Genomic DNA, 21263 nt, shown 5'->3' on the forward strand with positions numbered 1-21263 from the left:
GGGATTCAATCCTGGAGACCCCTGATGGGGAGAGAGGTTCCCTGTCAACTGTGCCACCTCAGTTCCTGGTTTCTGCTGCGCTTCACCTTGAGGCCCCCTTGTCTCTCTTTTGATGTGTCATCATCGTGCTGCGTGACTCACTTGCGCAGGGCGCTGGCTCACAATGCAGGCACTCACGTGGGCACTGGCTTGCCACGCAGGAATGCTTTCTCTTCTTTTTGACCAGAAGGCCCCAAGGATCAAACCCAGGACCTCCCATATGGTAGGCAGAAGCTCTTATCACTTGAGCCACATCTGCTTCCCCCTCTTAAACTTTTCAAAATAACATTTTTTGTGATCTATGTATCTTTAAAAAAAAAAAAAAAGAAATAAAAATTTTTTTAAAAAGAGAATATACAATTCACTAAATGTTGTGTAGCAATTTTGTAGCAGTTCATCGAATACAATCTTTATTCTGTATTCTGGTTTACTTGTTTCCTCTTAAACAACTATCACATTAAAATCTAAATCAAATTCAATACATCTCACAAGAGAGGCTTTATTTACAATAAACCGGGGAAGCAGATATGGCTCAAGCAAGTGAGTTCCCACCTACCATGTGGGAGGTCCCAGGTTCAGTTCCCAGTGCCTCCTGGAGAAGCTGGTGCAACAGGCTGGCATGGCTAGCTGACCACAACACGATGGTGCAGCAAGGAGACACAAAGAGGAAACACAATGAGAGACACACAAAGCAGGAGTGGAGGTGGCTCAAGCGACTGAGCGCCTCTCTCCCACATGGGAGGTCCCAGTTTGGTTCCAGTGCCTCCTAAAGAGAAGATGTGCAGAGAGAGAGAACACAGCGAACAGATAGAGAGCAGACAGCAAGCGCAAACAAGGGGGAGGGGAATAAATAAATAAAAATAGAATCTAAAAAAAAAAGATTGCAAAAAAATAAGCCAAAGCTAAAACTGAACAAAAATTTATCAATTAACCTAGAGGAGTTGAGTTTAATTTTTTTAATCTATGAAACATTTAAGGATTTCTCCACCAGATAAAGATTATCTAATACCTGTAGTTCCTACTTCTCAATCCATTCCTTTCTTTCCATGGGCATCTGAAAGACTGCACATTTGCAACTATTTTCTATATCCCTCTTCTTAGCCCTCTCCGGCTACCAGCTCCCACTCTCTTTGAACCAGCTTCCACTGACAGCCCAGCCCCCTTCATAGACCCAGACCCCTCCGCTCTACTTGGCCGCCTCCACTGAGGAGCTCAGACAATAAACACCCGGACGCCCAAAAGGAGGTCAACGAACTTCTGCAGGTTGCAGTAAATTATGATATTCCCTAAAATCAAGGTGCAAGGCAAATCTTCGTAGCTAGTATGACAAAAGCATCGACCAATTAGGATTTTATGTTATAAACTTCTGATAATCCATATATATAAATACATTAGAACAATTACTAGAAAGTCCCTACCTTTCTTCATAACTGCTATACTAATTTTTCCTACCTTACCCCTTATGACTCAAGGTTGCTCATGAAGACAGTCAAATCCCAATGACTCCAGTTAAGCAATATGATCAGATTTCTGCAACTTATCATAACCTATAAACCGAATTAAGGTGCTGACCACTTAAGTAGAGGACTACTTAAAAGAATATGTAAAGGAGCAGATGTGGCTCAAGCAGTTGGGTGCTTGCTTCCCAGTTGGGGGTTCCCAGGTTCGATCCCCAGCCTGGGTACCTCAAAAAATGAAGTAAAATAAAATGTAAAGAAATGCACAAATGCATTATTGCTAGGAAGCACTTCAAAACATATGCACTACACTTCCTGGTGAAGCAGCACATGAATTTCAAATACAAATGCCTCGCTTTATTAAATACAGGTAAGAGAGACAGGGGTGAGCGTAGCAGTTTGATATGATTATGAATTCCAAAAATAGAGAGTGGATTATGTTTGTAATCTGATCTGTATCTGGGCATGACTGAGTTATGATAGTGGGTGGGGACTCGCAGATAAAAGGCATGAGGAAGGATAGAGTTGAGGGATTTTGATGTTATTGTTATAATGTTGGAGTTTGATGCTGAAGCCTTAAACTGGAGCCCCAGGAAGTAAGCTCACAGAGGAAACAGAAGCCAGCCCCAGGAAGAGGAACCCTGAGCCCAGGAAAAGGGAGGAACCCAGGACGCCTGAACCATCGCAGACGTCAGCAGCCGTCTTGCTCCAACATGTGAAAACAGACTTTGGTGAGGGAACTTATGCTTTATGGCCTGGTATCTGTAAGCCCCTACCCCAAATAAATACTCTTTATAAAAACCAATCAATTTCTGGTATTTTGCATTAGCACCCTTTAGCTGACTCAGTGAGAAAGAGAATCAGCTTTTCTCCAAAATGGTAACAGCACTACTGATTCCTCAGACATTTCGAAGGATAACAAATTTGAAATCTAAAGCCTTGTCATCTGGGCCCAGTATGAACCCTGGCTTGTCTAACCAAGAAAAGTATGCTCAAAGGCTAAGCTACTCTGTATCTGCAAAAGAGATATCATATGTAGGGTATTCCTTTGTATGGGAGATGTGACTAGATTTTTAGTCATCACCTTGGGAGAGAGAGAAAAATAAGAATTACAAATGCCATTATTTCTAAATTCACGCACACACACACACAAAATATATAAATTTTTCCTTTGGATTATTCACTCATTAATATGACAAATATTTGTGGGCTTCACTCTCCAAATAATGTCCAACATTTAAACAGTGTAAAAGAATGCCAGGGAATTAGCGTGACCCAGATACAGCTGGAGTTTTCAACCACAAGAGCTGGAGAATAGCTTTTAAAAAGAACAAGAACTGCAGAAGAAGGAACGGCAAACTTATCTAGCAGCCTCATCAATACGTAAAAGGGCAGTAATTAATGCTGCCATTTTTGTAAGGAGAGACAATATTTTTAATGAGTTTATCACTTTAGGATATAAATATCTAATTACATTTTGCTGTACAGACACAAGATTCTTTTGAGACCAAATAAGAATTTCTTCCAATTAAGTTTCTGGTTTTTGTTTTTTTGTTTTTCTGGAGTAGGGTCATTCACCAATTCTGCAGAAAACAAGGAGAAAGCAGATCCCAAGTCTACTGGCAGCTTTTCCCATTCTCAAACAATTCCTTGTTCAGATGCACAGCCAAAAAAGTTCAAGGGTCACTGGCGTCTTTGTACTCAGTCCCATCATAGTTACAAACAAACTTCTGTCCCCATTCCCTCAATGAAATGGGCTGCAACAATGCACTGGCTGGACTTCTACATCAGAGGCCTGCAAGAGCATTATTCAGTTGAAGGGCCATAGTATTTCATTTGCTCTTCAACCATAAATTATTAAATCGCTTTTGTGAAATAAAACAATTTGTTTACCTGAGCACAAATGAATATTAATTCTAGTCAAACACAACAATATCACTTGCAGTAGCACTCTTACCCCTTGTTATAATTACCGCGCTTCTTGGAAGACTGCTTTGAAAAGGTTTCGTGGATTTTGCTTTTCCAGGTTTTCCTCATCCTTGTTATTTTTCTCTATTTTAAGTCATATTCACATGGTAAGGGAAAAAGCGAATAAATATATTGTGTAGTTACATACAGTTACAAATCTAAAAGTTCTTCCTTAAAATGGAAGAATGAATATATCTTAAGAAATTTCAGTTATGAAATTCATTTTTAAAAATAGTCTAAAGAATCAGAACCTTGTTCAGGAACTGATAAACGTCTTAGTAAAATAATCTAGAATATAAGTAGTATTGCCTTTATTATAAACATTAAAAATGCTAAGCATAAAAGTCACATTTAATGGTTGAAACTTTCCACTTAAAGGACTCATTTTTAAAATAAGTTTCTACTACTCTAATGTGCTTATAGCAACCTCCAAAATCTGTTCTAATATAATGAAATACTGTTAATATAACTGAATAATTCATCAAGAAATAATTAAACCTAAAAAAACTTAGCAATAATTAACCTAAAAAAGGGTTACATAAGCATCTTCGAAATAAATTTTTCAGCAGCAGCACTAAGAACTCTTCCCTGAACACAAATCAACTGAATCATGATGCTGAAAGGACTTTGCCAGTACGAAGAAAAGAAACAGTTTCCTCCACCCTGAAAACTTTCCAGAACTATTTCTATGGCAAACATTTCTAGAAGACGGAAAATGCTACTTAAATTTACTGAGCTAGCAACAGTATGCCAAACACCATACTCCTTAGAGAAAGTGATCCAATCTCTTTTTTTAAATTGTAAAAAATTACAATTAAAACTGTAATAGTGGAGGGGGTGTGGGGAATACAGCTGAAAGCAGCAGAAAGATCACAAGAACACATAAATGTTATTGAAACTGGGTCTAAGGTAGCTCCGAATAGAGTTAAAAAGAAGAAAAGCACCTAAAGGAAAAAAGGAAAAAAGACATTCCAGAATTTGCTGCATACATTCAGTAACTCAGAAATCTAAACCATTCATTGGTGAATTACAGGCTTCATTTAGTCAAACATCCTTTCTCTCTGCTTCTATGAAAATCCCTAACTCTGAAACACCGAGAATATCACAGTATTTTTCATACCACTAACCTAGTTCAGAGTGATACCAGGATTTTCTACAACTTGAAATGACCTCTTCCCATCTCAGACCTGCCTTCCCGCCTGCTCTAACGGGCACCCCCTTCAAGGGTCAGCCTTGTGACCGGCTTCGGGGACATGAATCGGTTACATGTTCACATGCTGAAGGCTGCCCCCACCCCATGCTGATCAGACATTAATGCTGAAAGGAGCAAAGCCACTGAAAACCTAACGTTTTGTTTCTATGTCTCCCCCATATGCACTAAGCAACCTGGCCTACGGAATTCAACAGCTTTTGGGAAATAATCTTAAGCAAATAAATATAAGAAAACTACTTCCTACCAGGAGCAAAGAGCTGATAAAGCAAATTGTTCTGTTAATCAGAGTAATTCAAAATTTACTCATTTCACTAACTGATCCTCAGAATAGTAATGGTGCAATGAAAAATGGTACCCCTAACTATATTAGAATCTAAGCAATCAACAGGCTACTAGCAATCGTAAGGAGAAATTTCTTTGTTGGTGATGTTAAAATGTAAACCATTCAAATTCTGATGATTTTTATACCCAAATTTCGAGATGTTTATGTTTAGCCATTACCACATCACCATATGATGAATAAAGACAGTGCTTTATATAAACAGGGAAATAAGGTCTGCCCTTGACACAAAAATTAAGGGGAACTATGTAAGTCTGCCAAAACGTTCACAAACAATATTTACTTATAAAATAAATTGAGCATGCAAGACATAAACTAAACTAGAACTCAAATACACCCTCTCAAAGTTTTAATTTTTCTCAACTTCTAATAAAGTTTGTATTATATTATTCTAGATCTCGTCTGTCCTTTTTATTTCTAGCTATATAAATAGCATAAAGAAAACCTCTACTTTTTATCCCCTGCATAAATAGTAATTATTGTAATAATAGTAAATACTTACTGAATCAATACTGAGATTTTAGTTTAACCCAACTTACAAATAAAGAGCTATAAACTAAGGTTAAACACACTGTTTTAAATCCATTTTAAGAACTACTATTTTTACCCTATCAAAATTCAAACAACCTTTTTTGCAGAAATGGAAAAGTTGATCCTCAAATTCATATAGAATTGCAAGGGGCCCCCATTAGCTAACATAATCTTGAAAAAGAAGGGCAAGTTGGAAGCCTCACATTTCCCATTTCCAAAAATAACCCCAAAGCTACAGTAATCAAAACAGTGTGATACTGGCATAAGATAGACATATATACCAATGAAAGAGAATTGAGAGTACAGAACTAAATTACAAATTAATGCCAACTGATTTCCAAAAAGTGTGACTAGTACATTAAATGGGCCAACTGATTTCCAAAGACTGTCTAGTATATTAAATGGAAAACAAGTGTCTCTTAAATAAAAGCTGCTAGGAAAACTGGATTTCAACATACAAAAGAAGAAATTGGACCCTCTTCTTCACACCCCATATAAAAGTTAAAAATGAATTAGGCCTAATCATAAGAGCTAAAACCATAAAACTCATAGAAGATAAAAGAGAAGCAAGTCTCCATGACCTTGGATTTGGCAATGGGTTCTTTGGTATGACAACAAAAGCATGAGCAACAAAAGAAAAAATAAAAATTGCACTTCATCAAAATTAAAATGGACATTACCAAGAAAGGGAAAAGATGGGAGAAAACAGTTGCAAACTTATATCTGATAAGGATTTAATATCCAGACTATATTAAGAACTCCTATAACTCAAACAATATACAAAAAGCCCAATTTTAAAATGGGCAAAGGGCTTAACTGGACAATTTTCCAAAGAAAACACAGAAATAGTCAATAAGTACATGAGGAAACAAACATTCAGCATTATTAGCCATTAGGGAAATCAAAATCAAAATCATAATAAGATACCACTTAACCACTAGAATGGTTATTATTTTTTTTAATGTGAAAATACTAAGTACTAGCAAGAATGTGGAGGAATTAGAACCCTAATACATTGCTGATAGAATGTAAATGGTACAGTCACTGTAGAAGATATTTTGGTGGTTCCTCAGAAAGTTAAACATAGAATTACCACATGATCCAGCAATTCCACTCTCAGGTATATACACCAAAGAACTGCAAGCAGGGACTCCAACAGGTATATGTAAACCAATGTTCAGAGGAGCATTATTCATAAAAGCCAAAGATGGAACCAAACCCATGTGTCCCACAACAGATGAATGGATTTTTTTAATGTGATATATTCATCCAATGGAATATTACTTAGCCATAAAAAGGAATGAAGTTTTGATCCATGCTTCAGCATGGATGGACTTGAAAACATTAAGTAAAATAAGCCAGACTCAAAAGGAAAAACACTGTCCGATTTCATTTCTATGAAATATCTAGAATAAGCAAAAAATAGAGACCAAAAGGAGATCAGAGGTTATTAGGAGCTGGAGGGGGAATGGGGAGTTATTGCTTTTTGGATACAGTGTTTCTGTTCGGAGTGATAAAAAAGTTTTGGTAATGGATGGTAGTGATGGCAGCACAATACTGTGCGTGTAGCTAACACCACTGAATTATATATTTGAACGTGGTTAAAAGGGGAAGTTTTAGCTTGCATATGCTACTAGTATAAAAATGTTTTAAAAACCACAGGATATGCAACAAAAACAGTGAACCCCGATGTAAACTATGGACTATGGTTAATAGCATAATTATAAAAATATTTTTCATTCATTGTAACTAAGGAACCTCACTAATGCAAACTGCTAAAATTAGGGAAAACTGTGTGAGAATGAATCTACAGGAACTCTATTTTCTGTACAATTTTTCTGTAAACCTACAACTCCTTTAATTTAAAAATAAATAAATCACATTATACAATTTAAATAATGCCTACAATTTTAAAAAGCATTACAACATTAAAAACCTAACCATCACTACCCAGAACGCCTTTAGCATTAAATTCCAGATTTTCAAGATACAACGTGGAATGAAATGGATGTGCATCATCATCCTCTTTACTCCTATTCCCAAGAAAGGGGCAGTTGAATTAAGAATATAAACTGTGGAGACATAAGGAGTTCGGCATTTCTCACACATTCTAACATCCACCACCACTATACAGTCAAAACACACACACACACACACACACACACACACACACCCCTTGCTCAAAACCCTTAGGGCAGGGCTGTCTCATTCTTTGTGGGGAGGGAGGGGAGAGACAGGGACTGCCCAGTATATAAGCAATATTAGAGAATTAGTTATATTACATGCAAGAGTATAAACTTAGCAAACGCCCCTTCCTCAGCCCACCTTACAGATTTAGAAACCACGTCATGTTATTTATAAAGTAGTACGGAGGAAAGCATAGGTCAAACAGACCTAGATTTGCATTCTGAGTCAATCCACCACTTATTAGTTGGGAAACCTTGAACAAGGGACCACACTTTTCTGAGGACCTTTTCTCTTCTACAGAGACACAACTACCACACATGCTGCTTCGAGGTTTAAATGAATTAGCACTTGTAAAGAGCAGTACAATGTGGGCACTAAAAAAAAAAGGAATTTATATGTAAGTTCCAGATCTTTTTTAATTTAACCGATGTGGTGCACATGTGTCTGCCTCTACGTAATCCAGTCTTTTATAAATGACTCAGGGGCAGCATCTCGGACCAGCTTCACCGGGATAACTAACGTGGCACAAGGAAAGAGGCTTATCCAAACAGTCACACACAGAACCACGTCTCAAGATGCTGGATCAAGTGGTTGAACCCATCATGATAAGAGTAACACTCAAAAATAAAGTTCAATATCTAGGTTAAAAAATAGCAATAAAGGGCGCTGCTACAACAGAAGTTGAGACAGAAAAAAGCTAAAGAATGTAATTGCCTGCAAGTCCAAAAGGAGTCACAGGTGACAGCTGTCCAAGAAAAGTATTACCAAAGCCAGGTACGTTAAAGGAAGCACGATATCCAAGATGAGGAACGCAATTCGGGTTAGGAGCAAGAATAAAAACTAAAAATAAAAAAAAAGGAGTCCACAGAATTGAGTCCTAGTTTCAACTGTCCTACTTGAGTGAGAACATGTAGGTGGGTGGAGCCACTTAACCTGGACCTACTTTCCTCATTAATAGAAGGCGCACAAAACCTACTTTGATACCTCACACACTGTCAGGTGGACCAAATGAGGTTTATAAAAAACGCTCCTCGTGCAGCACGTGAACCCGCGAAGCCGCCGGACCCCGCGTCCCAGCACAGACAGCCTGAGCGCCTCACCCCCCTCTCAATCGGGGCTTCCCGACCCTTCTCACCTTAAGGCATACGCAGAAATTGGTAACACGGGAAGAGATGCTTTGGGTGCACAGGTCATATGCTGCCGGGGGCCGGAAATGACCGGCCCTGGGCCTCCTGCCACCCTGCCACTACCATCCTCTCTGAGGGCATCAGCGTCTCTGACCTCCGTGAGGGGCACTGGGACCACCGCCTGGCACGCCAGTTAGGAAACTAACCTAAATAGCACATCTGATGTGGGGCGCTGTAAGAGGAGAGCGCTCATTCCCGCAATCTCTGCCTCTGCAAACTGGGCCAAGCCCAGGGTCTGGCCTGGACGGTCCTGGCTTGTCCCTGGGCAGCAGGGACCGCTGTCCTGGGCCCCGAGTCTGAGAAGCCGTGCTCTGCCCTTGCTCCGGCCACGTGCCCGTTCATGCGGCCGGCGGCTCCTAGGGCCTAAAGGGTGTGCCTGCCTGCAGCCTCCCAGCCCCCTCTGGACAGGGACCCAGGATGCCCTGTCCACTTCCAGGGTCTGCTCGGACCTCCTGCTCGAGTAGGTCCTCCCAAAGGCAAACCCCATCACCAGCATGTCCACCCTGAGGCCCAAAAGACAGTCAACACGCTGCTATTTCAAAGGTGGGGGAGGCTGCTGGGACTGATGGGCACCCACATGCACATGCCCACTTCCTGTGCAGATGAAGCCCGGAGCGAGAAGATAAGGCTGGAGGCTGGCTCTCTCCACTCTACCGGGTTCTGCAGTGAAACTCAGAAGGGTCTGAAAATTCTCTGGCTCTGATCTAAGTCACTATGAAGTTTTATTGCTAAGATAGGCAAGTCAACCTCTTTTATTTAACAGTTGGCTTGAATTACAGCTTTAAATTTTTTTATTTCTAAGATTATGAATCTCTATTCGTATTCTTGCCCGAGCCCCAAAAACGTTACGAACAGTCCTGGAAAAGGATCTGAAAATCTTGTCATCTGAGGAATAGTTTTAAGAAAATGAGTACATTTAGCTGCTGGGGAAATAAAAGCACCTACCACTTCTCACATGATAGCCAAAGAGCCATCATGTGAAAAATCAAGCAGATCTGGGTGGTGTTGGAAGCGCAGGGAGCAGCATTCCAACTTAACATAATGAGGAACTTTTAACAAGAACTCTTTTTAAAATGAGCTGGGCTGTCATGTGAATAACTGAGTTTTCTGACACTGAAAATACTCGAGCAGAGGGTGGGCGATCACTCCTAAGATAACGTGGAAGGAATTCTGATTCCGGGGAAAGGTAAGGCCACGTATTCCCCCAGAGTACTGGAGTATTCAGCAATATTATGCAAACGTAACTCTATATGCCCAATTAAGTGGTATGACACACGAGACGAAATAGAAGTTAAACCCTGAAGTAACCCTAGGACTTCTGTAAAAAGCCCCTGCTGTCAGCTTACTCTTTGTCACTGCCTCCACCCAAAAACTGGAGCGAAGACTTCCAGTTCTCCAGAATTAGGAAATCAGAAGCTGAAGCAGCCTTGTCTCAAGGGAATTTTTTCCACTCTCCAGAAAATCATAGCCTTTCCTACTGCCCCCAGCTTGCCAATGTCCCTGAAAACCTGGTCTTCATTCCAACAATTAACTCAGGCACCTGTGTCACTCCCCGAATTTCGGAAGGCCAGGGACACAGCAGGTACCTGGACGAAGAGCACTCCCAGCCCTCCGGGAGCCTCTGGTTATGAGTTAGACACCTAAGACACTCACTCATAAACTTCTCTTATGAAGAAAACAACACGTGGAAGAGAGAGGAGGAGCTGCATTTTCTCAGGGGTCACGAAAGGCCCCTCCGGGGAGGAAGGAGGCTGCCAGGTCTGAGCAAGTCCGCCCTGAGCTAAAGGAACAGCTGGCACGCACCCAGGGAAGGATGCACCCGGCTTGGTCAAGGCTTTAGGAGAAGGCCGGAGGACCGCAGCCGGCGAACAAAGGCGAGGATGAAAGAGGAGTCTGGAGAGGCCAGGGACAAGATCCCCAAGGGCTCCTCGACCACAGCATAAAAGATTTGGGACCAGATTAACGCTCTGTGTCACACCCTAGTTGTGACAACAAGTATCTCCAGACACTGCCAGGTGTCCCACGAGGCAAAATCTCTCCCACTTGAGAACCACTGATAAAGGGCCTTATAAGCGGCCATAATGACATTTTTTCTTCCCATGATGAAGTTTTTAAGTTTCAATTTTAGTGTTAAGCGTACTGGAAAGTCAACAGGCAGAGGAGTGCTATGAGCTGATAGACACTTAAGATGACTTTCAGCTCCTGTGTGTGGGAAGGGTGGGGAAAAGGGTGGCGCCACCGGGAGAGGCAACGAAGTCTGAGAAAGGCTACTCGTTTAGCCTCGGTTTTGAGGAGTGAAAAAAAAAGTGAGGTGTGGCTGATAGGACTTACTGTGCTGTGAGGGACAGGGAAGAAGATCATGAAGTCTCGGGGTTTTGGCCTACACAATTGGGTGGACAGTGGCACCACTTAGGCAGACGGGAAAAACCTACAGGAGGTGGGAGGGAGGATCAAATGAGAGGAGGACTAACTCACAGTTCTGCTTTATTCATGTGAAGTGTCAGGTGTCTATAAGATGTCCAATGGACTTAGATGAGTCAAGAGCCCGGGTGGGGGGGGATCAATTATTTTACGTAAGAATTTGAGCATCATCAGCATATAAAATGATATCGGAAAAGATGACAACGGATGACATCGCCTGGGAAGAACCAGGGACAAAATAAGAGTTGAGGGTGGGGTTTGAGATAAACTAGCAAAAAGAAACGAGTGGCTAGGAGGTCAGAGGCAGTAGTAAATCCAAGTGGAATTCTGGTGAGAAGTCAGTAAGATAAAGACAATGCACTGACCACTTGGCTTTAACGAAACACACGTCAATACAGTCTTGATTAAAAACAGTGTTGGTGAGGAACAAGATCAAATGGATGAAGCTATAGAGCAGGGATTCTTCATCTTTCTTGTTCCACAGACCCCTTTCGCCAATCAGGTGAAAAGCAAAGACCCCTTACTAAGTCCACACTGTACTGTGTATTATTTAATAAATAGACAATACCTGCACCAACGTATCTCCACAAGAATAATGCTTATTTGAATTTCAATTCAAGCCCATGAACCCCTTGGTAAGACATTCTGCTGTAAAGAGAATAAATGGTGAGGAAGTAGAGACAGCAACCATGAACAACTCTTGAAAAACTGTGCAGTGAAAGGGAACAAAGAAACTGGACAGTGGCTGGAGGCGAAGTAAGGTAAAGAGGCTGGTTTGAGACAGGTGATTTATGAAGTTAAGACATTAGTTGCTCAGGGAAGCGGATGGGCTCAACTGGTAGAGCGTCCGCCTACCATATGGAGGGTCGAGGGTTCAAACCCAGGGCCTCCTGGCCCTTGTGGTGAGCTGGCCCACGCGCAGTGCTGCCGCCCGCAAGGAGTGCCCTGCCACGCAGGGGTATCCCCCGTGTAGGGGAACCCCACCCACAAGGAGGACTCCCCACAAGGAGAGCCGTCCTGCACGAAAAAAGCATAGCCCACCCAGGAGTGGCGCCGCACACACACAGAACTGATGCAGCAAGATGATGCAATAAAAAGAGACAGATTCCTGGTGCTGCCGAGAATGCAAGAGGACACAAAACAACACAGAGTGAATGGACACAGAGAGCAGACAACGGGCGGGGGGTGGGGCAGGCAGAAAGAGGAAAGAAATGAATCTTAAAAAAAATAAATAAAAGATATTAGTTGCTCAACCAGAATCCGACTCCCCTCTCACTTAAGCACCCAGAGGTAAATGAGCAGTCCCAGGCTGGTAGGTGGCTCTCTTCCACAAGATCACGCAGGGATCCACCTTACTGTTTCGTCTCCCTCTAAAGGGTTACCCACACGACAAGGTTGAAATAGGTGCGCTGTATTAACATTCTACATTCACATTTGCAAAAGAGGGGAAAGAGGAACCAGGGCAACTAGCTTCCTTTCTAAGACCATGACCCAAAAATCATCCACATTTCTGCTCACATCCATTTAGCCAGCATTTGGTCAAATGGCCACATCTGGCTGTGAGAAAGAGGCTAGAAAATGGAGTCTCTAGCTCAGCAGTCATGTGTCCAGATAAAACCTGAGGGTCCTACTGCCTTCAAGAATTGAGGAAGCCAGGAGAAAGGGAGAGAATGGAAAGTGTGAAGAATCGCTGCCACCACTCCAACGGTACCGGCCACGCTGAAGCTGGGAAGAGACCACCAGCCCCACTGCCCAGCCTCTCCTCTGTCCTGCCACTGGCTGCCAAACTCCTAGGAGACTTGTTCCAATAACCTGTTAAAGCGTGGTGGGTTACCATGAAGTTCTAGCATGCAGAGACCTGCCTCACCGGAGGATATTAAAAGGCATAATGGTTACTGGCAATGAAATGGCACCCTGATAAAAATCCTGAGAATAAAATAGAAGCAGAGGGAAAATTCAAACAAGCAGCTGAGGCACATGAGGTATTACCAGATGCTAAGAAAATGGGATAGCCATGATAAATATGGCAAAAAAGGATTAAACGACAGTGGTGGCAGTGGACATCACTCTAACAGTCCACCTGAGTTTGGCTTTGCAGTCCATAATTCAGACGTCTCCAGGGAGTATTTTGGGGGAAGGGACCCGATTTAATTTGAATTCTTCAAAGACCTACTGGAGGAGTTTTTTGAAATCGAAGGTGCCCCCCTGGAAGCAGGAGAGGCACGGTATCTTTTTTCTCTGCCTTCAGTGGGTTTCGATCTTCGGGAGGTGGATTATCTTCTTCTGATACAGGATTCGCTTCCTCTGGCTCACTGGGGCGCAGGGCTCTTCCTTCCTTTTCTCCCATGACCTTTGGTGGTAGTGGGAGGGGCAACTTTAAGCCTATATCAAGTTCCACTAAAAGAGCTAATAGCAGAAAACTCACTACAAAGAGAACTGTTGAGAATGGTCAAGAAAAAGTAGAAGTTGAAGAAAATGGCCAGTTAGAGCCCTTAATAGTAAACGGTAAGGAGCAGCTGCTATGCTCAGATAACAGGTAATTCAATGCATGGATTTAATAGAAACATTAAACTAGAACAAGCACCTTTACAGGATTAACAGGAACTTATTTTTTTTAGGAGATTTCAAACGAACTCCACATTAAATAAAACTTTACCTAATGTATTTATAAACCATTCATCAGAGTACCCATTTGCCACAGACTTTGAGTTTATTGTTGGAATCATATTAGTAGGGCTTTTTTTTTGTTTGTTTTTAAAACTGTTGTGAATTTCTCTATGCACTTTGCTTCTTTTTAAACTTAATCCAAGGTGAACCATGACTCTTCAGCAGTGCTAGGACAAAACTGCACACTAACTCCAGCATGGATCTTACTCTTTTCCATTTTCTATGAAAGGTGAGCAAAGTAGTTTGTCTGCTATTACGTGAACATTGTCAGGATGAATCTTCTACAAAAATAATTTCAATATTTTTTCAGTATTTAGTAGTGAAATACATTAAGACATTAATGGTGATACACTTCTGGTTTAGAATAAACTGAGGATGTTTTCTCGCTGTGCATGAATGCTGCAACAGTAAGTTTGGACAACTGTTTATAAATATGTAATGTTAAGCTTAGCTTTATAAAAAGTAAAGGTGGTAAACTGGGTCTTTGACACTGCTTACAAAACAGGAAAATAAATGCTAATGTGGTACATTCTTTCAAGAAAAAAAAGAACTGAGGAAGCTGTGGAGAATGGCATTTGCTGGGCAATTAATTAATCATCACTGCTGTAAGTAATAAGGCATGTATGTATACTGAAAGAAATGATCCAGTAAAAAGAGAATGATAATTTAAGGAAGAAAATCATTACAGGAGGGAAGGCCTTGAGAAGGCAAGAAGGAATGAGATCTAGGATACAAATTTATTACCTCAGAAGCAGGGACACCATTGTCTCTTGTCATTTCTCACAAACTTGACTTTGAAGAAGAAAGGTTGTTCCTTGAATGGATTTCCAGCAGATTAAAGCAATCCTTTCCTCCCATCTACTAAATCAAGCAATTACATAGAATCGAGTGTAAAAATATGGCCGGGACCGAGCCACTCTCACTTGGGTTGTTTCGTGGCAGGTTGGTTCAGATCTACTATTCTGTCAAAGGGAAAATTACCACATTTCAGAGCTGGAGGAAGTCTACAAAGCTAACTGTACAGATGTCCAAGGTCACAAGGCCTCAATGATGCTCTCCAACAGGACATCCCAGGTTGCCTACTACTTCATGATATTCGTTTTCGCAATACAGTTTGTCCTCCGAATGAAGTGAATTCTTCCTCAGGGCAGAGATTCCGTGCCTCCTTTCCTAGCTATTTCCAAGGCATCCCGCATGGTACTAGCCACACAGTGCACATTCAGTGGGTACTTTTCAGTTGGCTGATTAAAAAAAGATTTGGATTCTCTCATCCTACTGGGGCCAGGACTGCTAATGAATCTGGAAAAGGACCACCTTTTGGCAGTTGTGAATAATGTCACTATGAACATGGGTGTGCAGAGATCTGTTCACAGCACTGCTTGGTTCTTCTGGGCAAATACCTAATAGCAGTATTGCCGGGTCACAGGGTAGATCTACATCTCACTTCCTTAGCAACTGCCACACGGACTCCCACAGCGGCTGTACCAGGGTACATGCCCACCAACAGGGAACAGGCACTCCGCTCTCTCCATATTCTCTCCAACAACTGTAGTTTTCTATTTTGTTAATAGTGGCCATTTAGTAGGTGTAAAATGATATCTCACTGTAGCTTTGATTTGCATTTCCCTAGTACCAATATTGAACATTTCTTCATGTGTTTTTTAATCATTTATATTTCTTCTTTATAAAAATGTCTATTCAGGTCTTTTGCCCATTTTTTAATCGGGTCATTTGTCTTTTTTATTGTTGAGTTGTAGGATATATATATATATCTTATATATATATATATATATATATAAAATGGATATTCGCCCCCTTGTTGGATGTGCAATTTCCAAATACTTCCTCCCATTGAGTCAGCTGCCTTTTTCACCCTCTTCACAAAGTCCTTTGAGGTGCAAAAGTGTTTAATTTTAAGGAGTTCCCATTTATCTATTTTGTTGTTGCTGTTGTTATTCATGCTTTGAGTGTAAAGTTTAAGAGACCCCCACCTACTACAAGGTCGTGAAGATGTTTTCCTACATAAAACCTTCTAGGAGTTTTATGGTCCTGGCTTTTATGTTTAGCTCTTTGATCTAATTTGAGTTGACTCCTGTATAGGGAGTGAGATAAGAGTCCTCTTTCATTCTTTTGGTTATGGGATATCCAGTTTCCCCAGCACCACTTGTTGAAGAGACTGTTCTGTGCCCAAAAAGTGGACTTGGTAGGATAATCAAAAATCAGTTGGCCATAGAGATGAAGGTCTATTTCTGAACTCTCAATTCAATTCCATTGATCAATGTGTCTATCTTTATGCCAATACAATGCTGGGTTTGTTGGTTTGTTTTTTTATTTGAATCTTTTTTTATTACCATTTATAGTTTTAGACACAGAGACATTTATTCTGGATAAACAGAGCAAAATTCCTGTCTGTAAGATAAGTTTTTCAGATGAAGGATATAAATCTAAATGGTAACATTATTGCATAGTATTTGGACTATGTTTTGGTAAGCTATGGTTTATACTTAAGATTAGAATTCTGAGCATGTTTTTTATGTATTAATTTAATTTAATCCAAATATACAGATGGATACATTTTAAAGCCAACTTGAAAAGCAAAATAATTTTTTTGGTTTAAATCTTTTATTTTTTATTTTTATTTTTTATTCCCATATACCCCACACCCCACCCCACCCATTCTTCCCACATCAACAACCTCTTTCATCATTGTGGCACATTCAGTCCATTTGGTGAATACATTTTGGAGCACTACTGCACCGCATGGATTATAGCTTACGCTGTAGTTTATATTCTCCCCAGTCTATTCAGTGGGTTATGACAGGCTGTATAATACCATGCTGTTTTGACCACTGTAGTTTTACATCACTGTAAACTGTAGTTTTACCTGACTTCAAGGTCAGGTAGCATTAGTCGTCCAACTTCACTCTTCTTTTATAGGATGTTTTTGGCTCTTCAGGACCCCTTTCCCTTTCCTTTCCAAATAAATTTGGTAATTGCCTTTTCTACTTCTGTAAAGTAGGTTATTGGGATTTTGACTGGTACTGCATTGGAACTATAAATCAATCTGGGTAGAACTGGCATCTTCATGATGCTTAGTCTTCCAATCTATGAACACAGAATATCCTTCCATTTGTTTAGGTCCTCTCTGATTTCTTTTAGCAGTGTTTTGTGGTTTCCTACACACAGATCCTTTATATTCCTAGGTTCCTAGATAGTTGAGTCTTTTAGTTGCTATTGTAAAGGGAATTTTTTCCTTGATTTCCTAGTCAGCTTTCTCATTATTAGTGTATATAAACACTGATTTCTACGCTTATCTTGACCTCATTGATTAGCTGTTTCAAGTCCTGTGTCTCATTTGGAGCTTTGATTTGTTGCTTTGCCTACGTCATATCAAAAATTACATACAGCTTGTATTAATAATTTTCTGCTAATGTCTAGGCATCTGATTCTGATGCTGAGTACACTCTGATATTCAATGTCTCTCTCTTGCCTAGAGATTTACTGTTAAGTAGCTGTGTGCTACCACTGTTTTTTGACTCTTGGTTCAACCTGTTCCAGCTAACTCAGGACTGCCCCTGTTTAACTTCTCAAACCAGGGCTAGGGACCCAGTAATGGGGTACAGGCCAGTTTCCAAGGGCCTCAGAGAGGGGGCAGTAAAAGCACCAGTTTGCCTCCCTTTCTCTCCCCTTTTTGGGGCAAAGAGAACTCTGCAACCCCCTCAGTCCACAGCCACAGCAGTCCACAGGAACTACAGTCCACAGCCACGGCAGTCCACAGACTGCTGTTCGCTCCAAAGATGGGGGAACAGGCTCCCACTGCTGCTTTTGCAGTTTTACTCACAGCATTTTTCAGCCAACTGAGACTCCCTTCTTTCACCCCTCTCTTCTGGGTAGTGTCTCACCCTCCCTTGATTTCCTGAGCCTCAGGGCTGTCCTCCAGACATTCTCCGCCTGTCTTCTAGCTATTTCTCTGGAGGAGAAGTGATCCCTCTGCATCTCTAATCCTCCATCTTCCTGGAAGTCTCAGTACCTATTCTTTTATGAGAGACAATTTGCACATATCCTAATATTTCCATAATAGACGGGTCAGATGCTTTTCCTCCCAATGCTTTCCATCTCTACAATCTCCTATATCAATGAGGTATATGTCATAATCCATGGCATAAAATAATGTAGTAAATGGATGTATCGGCATAAGCCAAATAATAGGATGTCACTAAAAACCAGTATTTCACTTAACTCTGAATACTGGTTCATGTCTTTCTCATTAGAAATTAAACCAAGCAGCCCATTTCGCACTTTCTTTTACCTGTTCTAAAGAAATCTCCTTTAAACACCAGTATAAATTTTGAGCACCAAAATCTTTCTCTCGACCAGGTATAGTGCAGAAGTATAAATACTATATTTTATCAAATCCTTTCATTTTACTGCCTTGGGAAATATTCTCTCTCAACCTTCACCTCTCCAGATGGGAAATCTCTTGATGATTTGTTTTGTTTTGGTTTTAACCTCAAAAGAATATACTGTCTAATCAAAACAGGGTAGTATAGGCATAAAGATATACATACAGACGAATGAAAATACAACTGAGAGTTCGGAAATAAACGCATACATTTAAGAGCAACTGATCTTTGACAAGGGCACCAAACACATTAATTGGGGAAAGAATATTATCTTCAACAAACGGGGCTTGGAAAATTGGATATCCACTTGCAACAGAATGAAGCTGGACCCCTACCTCACAAAATCCAAAACTCGCACAATTTAAACTTTTGCACATCAAAGGATATTATCAAGAAAGTGAAAACAAAACCCATAGAAGGGAGAAAATCATTGTGAACCATATATCTGAAATATATAAAGAACTGCTACAACTCAACAACAAAAGACAAATAACCCCAGATTTAAAAATGAGCAAAGGACTTCACTAGAGATTTCTCTAAAGATATACAAATGGTCAATTAGCACATAAAAAGGTGCTCAAAATCTCTGCTCATCAGGGAAACCAAATCAAAACCACAATGAGATACCACTTCACTTCACACTAGAATGGCTATTACTAAAAAAAAAAAAAAAAAGGAAAATAACAAGTACAGGCAAGGATGCAGAGAAATTGGAACACTTGTACATTGCTGGTAGGAATGTAAAATGGTGCAGCCCCTGTGAAAAACTGTTTGGTGGTTTCTCAGAAAGTTAAGCATACACAGAATTACCATACAATCCGGCAATTCTATTTCTTGGCATACCCAAAACAACTGAAAGCAGGGACTTAATCAGATATTTATATACCAAAGCGTACAACAGAATTATTCACAATAGCCAAAGGTGGAACAGAAGCAACCCAAGTGTTCATCCATGAATTAATAAACAAAATGTGGTATATACATACGATGGAACACTGTTCAACTATAAAAAGAAATGAAGTTCTGATTCATGCTATAACATGGATGACCCCTTAAGACATACTGAGTGAAATAAACCAGGCACAAAAGGACAAATATCATATAATTTTACTTACATGAAATACCTACAATATGGAGACAGAAATTAGGTTGCAAGTTGGGGCAGGGGCAAATAAGTTATTGCTTAATGGGCATGGTTTCTGTTTAGGGCCATGAAATAATACTGGTAAAGTATGGTGATGACCGCAGCACAACACTGTGAACGTGATTTTTATACCTGAAAGGGTTTTAAGATGACAGCTTTTATGGTGTATATGTTACCACAATAACATTATAATAAAAAAAAAATGAAATTACTCTCACATCTTGATAGTGGGTCTCCTTCAGTCTGCTAGCCTTTTCCAGGTGCTACAATTAGGAACAGGCAGCTTGCACTACGGCTTTATGGAAAGGTCTCAATGCGCTACTCCCATAAAGGACAACGTAAGAACATAAATGTCTTTCCATATGTCCCCTGGATCATCCCACTGCATTTAAGCATCACCTAAGTCCACAAAATTGCAACATTTTGAAGAAAGCAAAAGCCACAATGTCCCCAATTCTCTTTGTTTAACTGAGTCAGAACCTTTTCTGATTTGATCACCCTTAGTTTGGGATTAAAGCTAAATAAACTAGCACTTGAAATTGAAAAACACATCAAATTTCTCAATATTTAAAAAAGCTTAATATCAAAGCCTCTAGACAATAAATTAGGTCTATCTTTGGAAAGAAAAAAAATTAAGTTTTTATTATTTCAACTCTGAAGAGGATACTAGAGAAATGTTAATACAAATCCTAAGGAAGACTTAGAGTATAATACACACAGAGGGAAACGTTATCTAATCCTGGCCTAATTCAAACAAGATTTTCTCATGTGTCTTTCTCAAAAAGAGAAAGAGAAAAAATATCCAATACTAAAATAGAAGTGGTACTTAAATTCAGTTTGCAAATAGTAAGAACAGAACCAAGAAACTATCAAGAACAAGGATGTATGAAAAACAGAGCAGAAGTATCTTTCCACCCATTCTTAATCACCTGAAGTAAGCAGGTGATTAATAACAATAAAGTACAACATATGGAAATTTCTCAAGTTATTCCAATTATCAGCTACTAACTAAATCAATGATTTGTGTGAAGGAAAGAATTCCCCAAAACAAGTAGTGTACCACTCAGGAGAACAACTCTATGGTACAGGAGTGAAGGTAATATAAAATACTTGTTGCCAGTTGTTTAGACTAGAACTTTTAATCCTCATCAGTCACCTACTGGGTGCTAGCTGCATGCCAGACATTGTGTTAAAACTCTTCATAGAAATCATTTCCTTTCACCCTCACTACTACATTTTAAGACAGATACTATTGTGATTGTCTGGTTACCATTACAATGTTAATTTGCCCAGAGTCAAAGTTTGTAAATATTACAGCTGGCATTTGAACCCATGTCTATCTGGCTCCAAAGCAAAAATTAGTACCTTTCCAGGGGTTTTAGCCCCTATAATTCTAGGATAAGGAAATAATATCTGTGCTAACATTTTCTCTGAAGCAAATCTCAGGGTTACATTGCAGCCTTCAGCATAAGTATTTTCATTTCTGAAATGTTTAGAAACTAAATCAGTATCATTACCATCTCCTTACGTGCCATTTCGTTATCACTTAAGTGCCAAATGAAGTACTGTTAAATTTTTTTCACTTCTCACATTCAACAGCATGAAATACACTCTGCCCCCATGACTGCTTAATCATTTCTAACATCATGTGTTTCCTCTGCCTTTAAAAGAAAGACAGTTTTATTCTTTCTATTAAATAACAAGCT

General features: G+C 40.1%; 1 protein-coding gene and 1 pseudogene across 1 annotated transcript in view; one reads left to right on the forward strand and one right to left on the reverse strand.

Moving 5' to 3' along the window:
* ARHGAP32 (Rho GTPase activating protein 32) overlaps positions 1 to 21263 on the reverse strand; it is a 326449-nt gene that overhangs the window by 300821 nt on the left and 4365 nt on the right. The gene's annotated exons all lie outside the window — the stretch shown is intronic.
* Positions 13192 to 13883, forward strand: LOC101414319 (dnaJ homolog subfamily B member 6-like; annotated as a pseudogene).

Source organism: Dasypus novemcinctus, chromosome 27 (assembly GCF_030445035.2).
Source record: "Dasypus novemcinctus isolate mDasNov1 chromosome 27, mDasNov1.1.hap2, whole genome shotgun sequence".
In the NCBI taxonomy this organism is placed as follows: domain Eukaryota; kingdom Metazoa; phylum Chordata; class Mammalia; order Cingulata; family Dasypodidae; genus Dasypus; species Dasypus novemcinctus.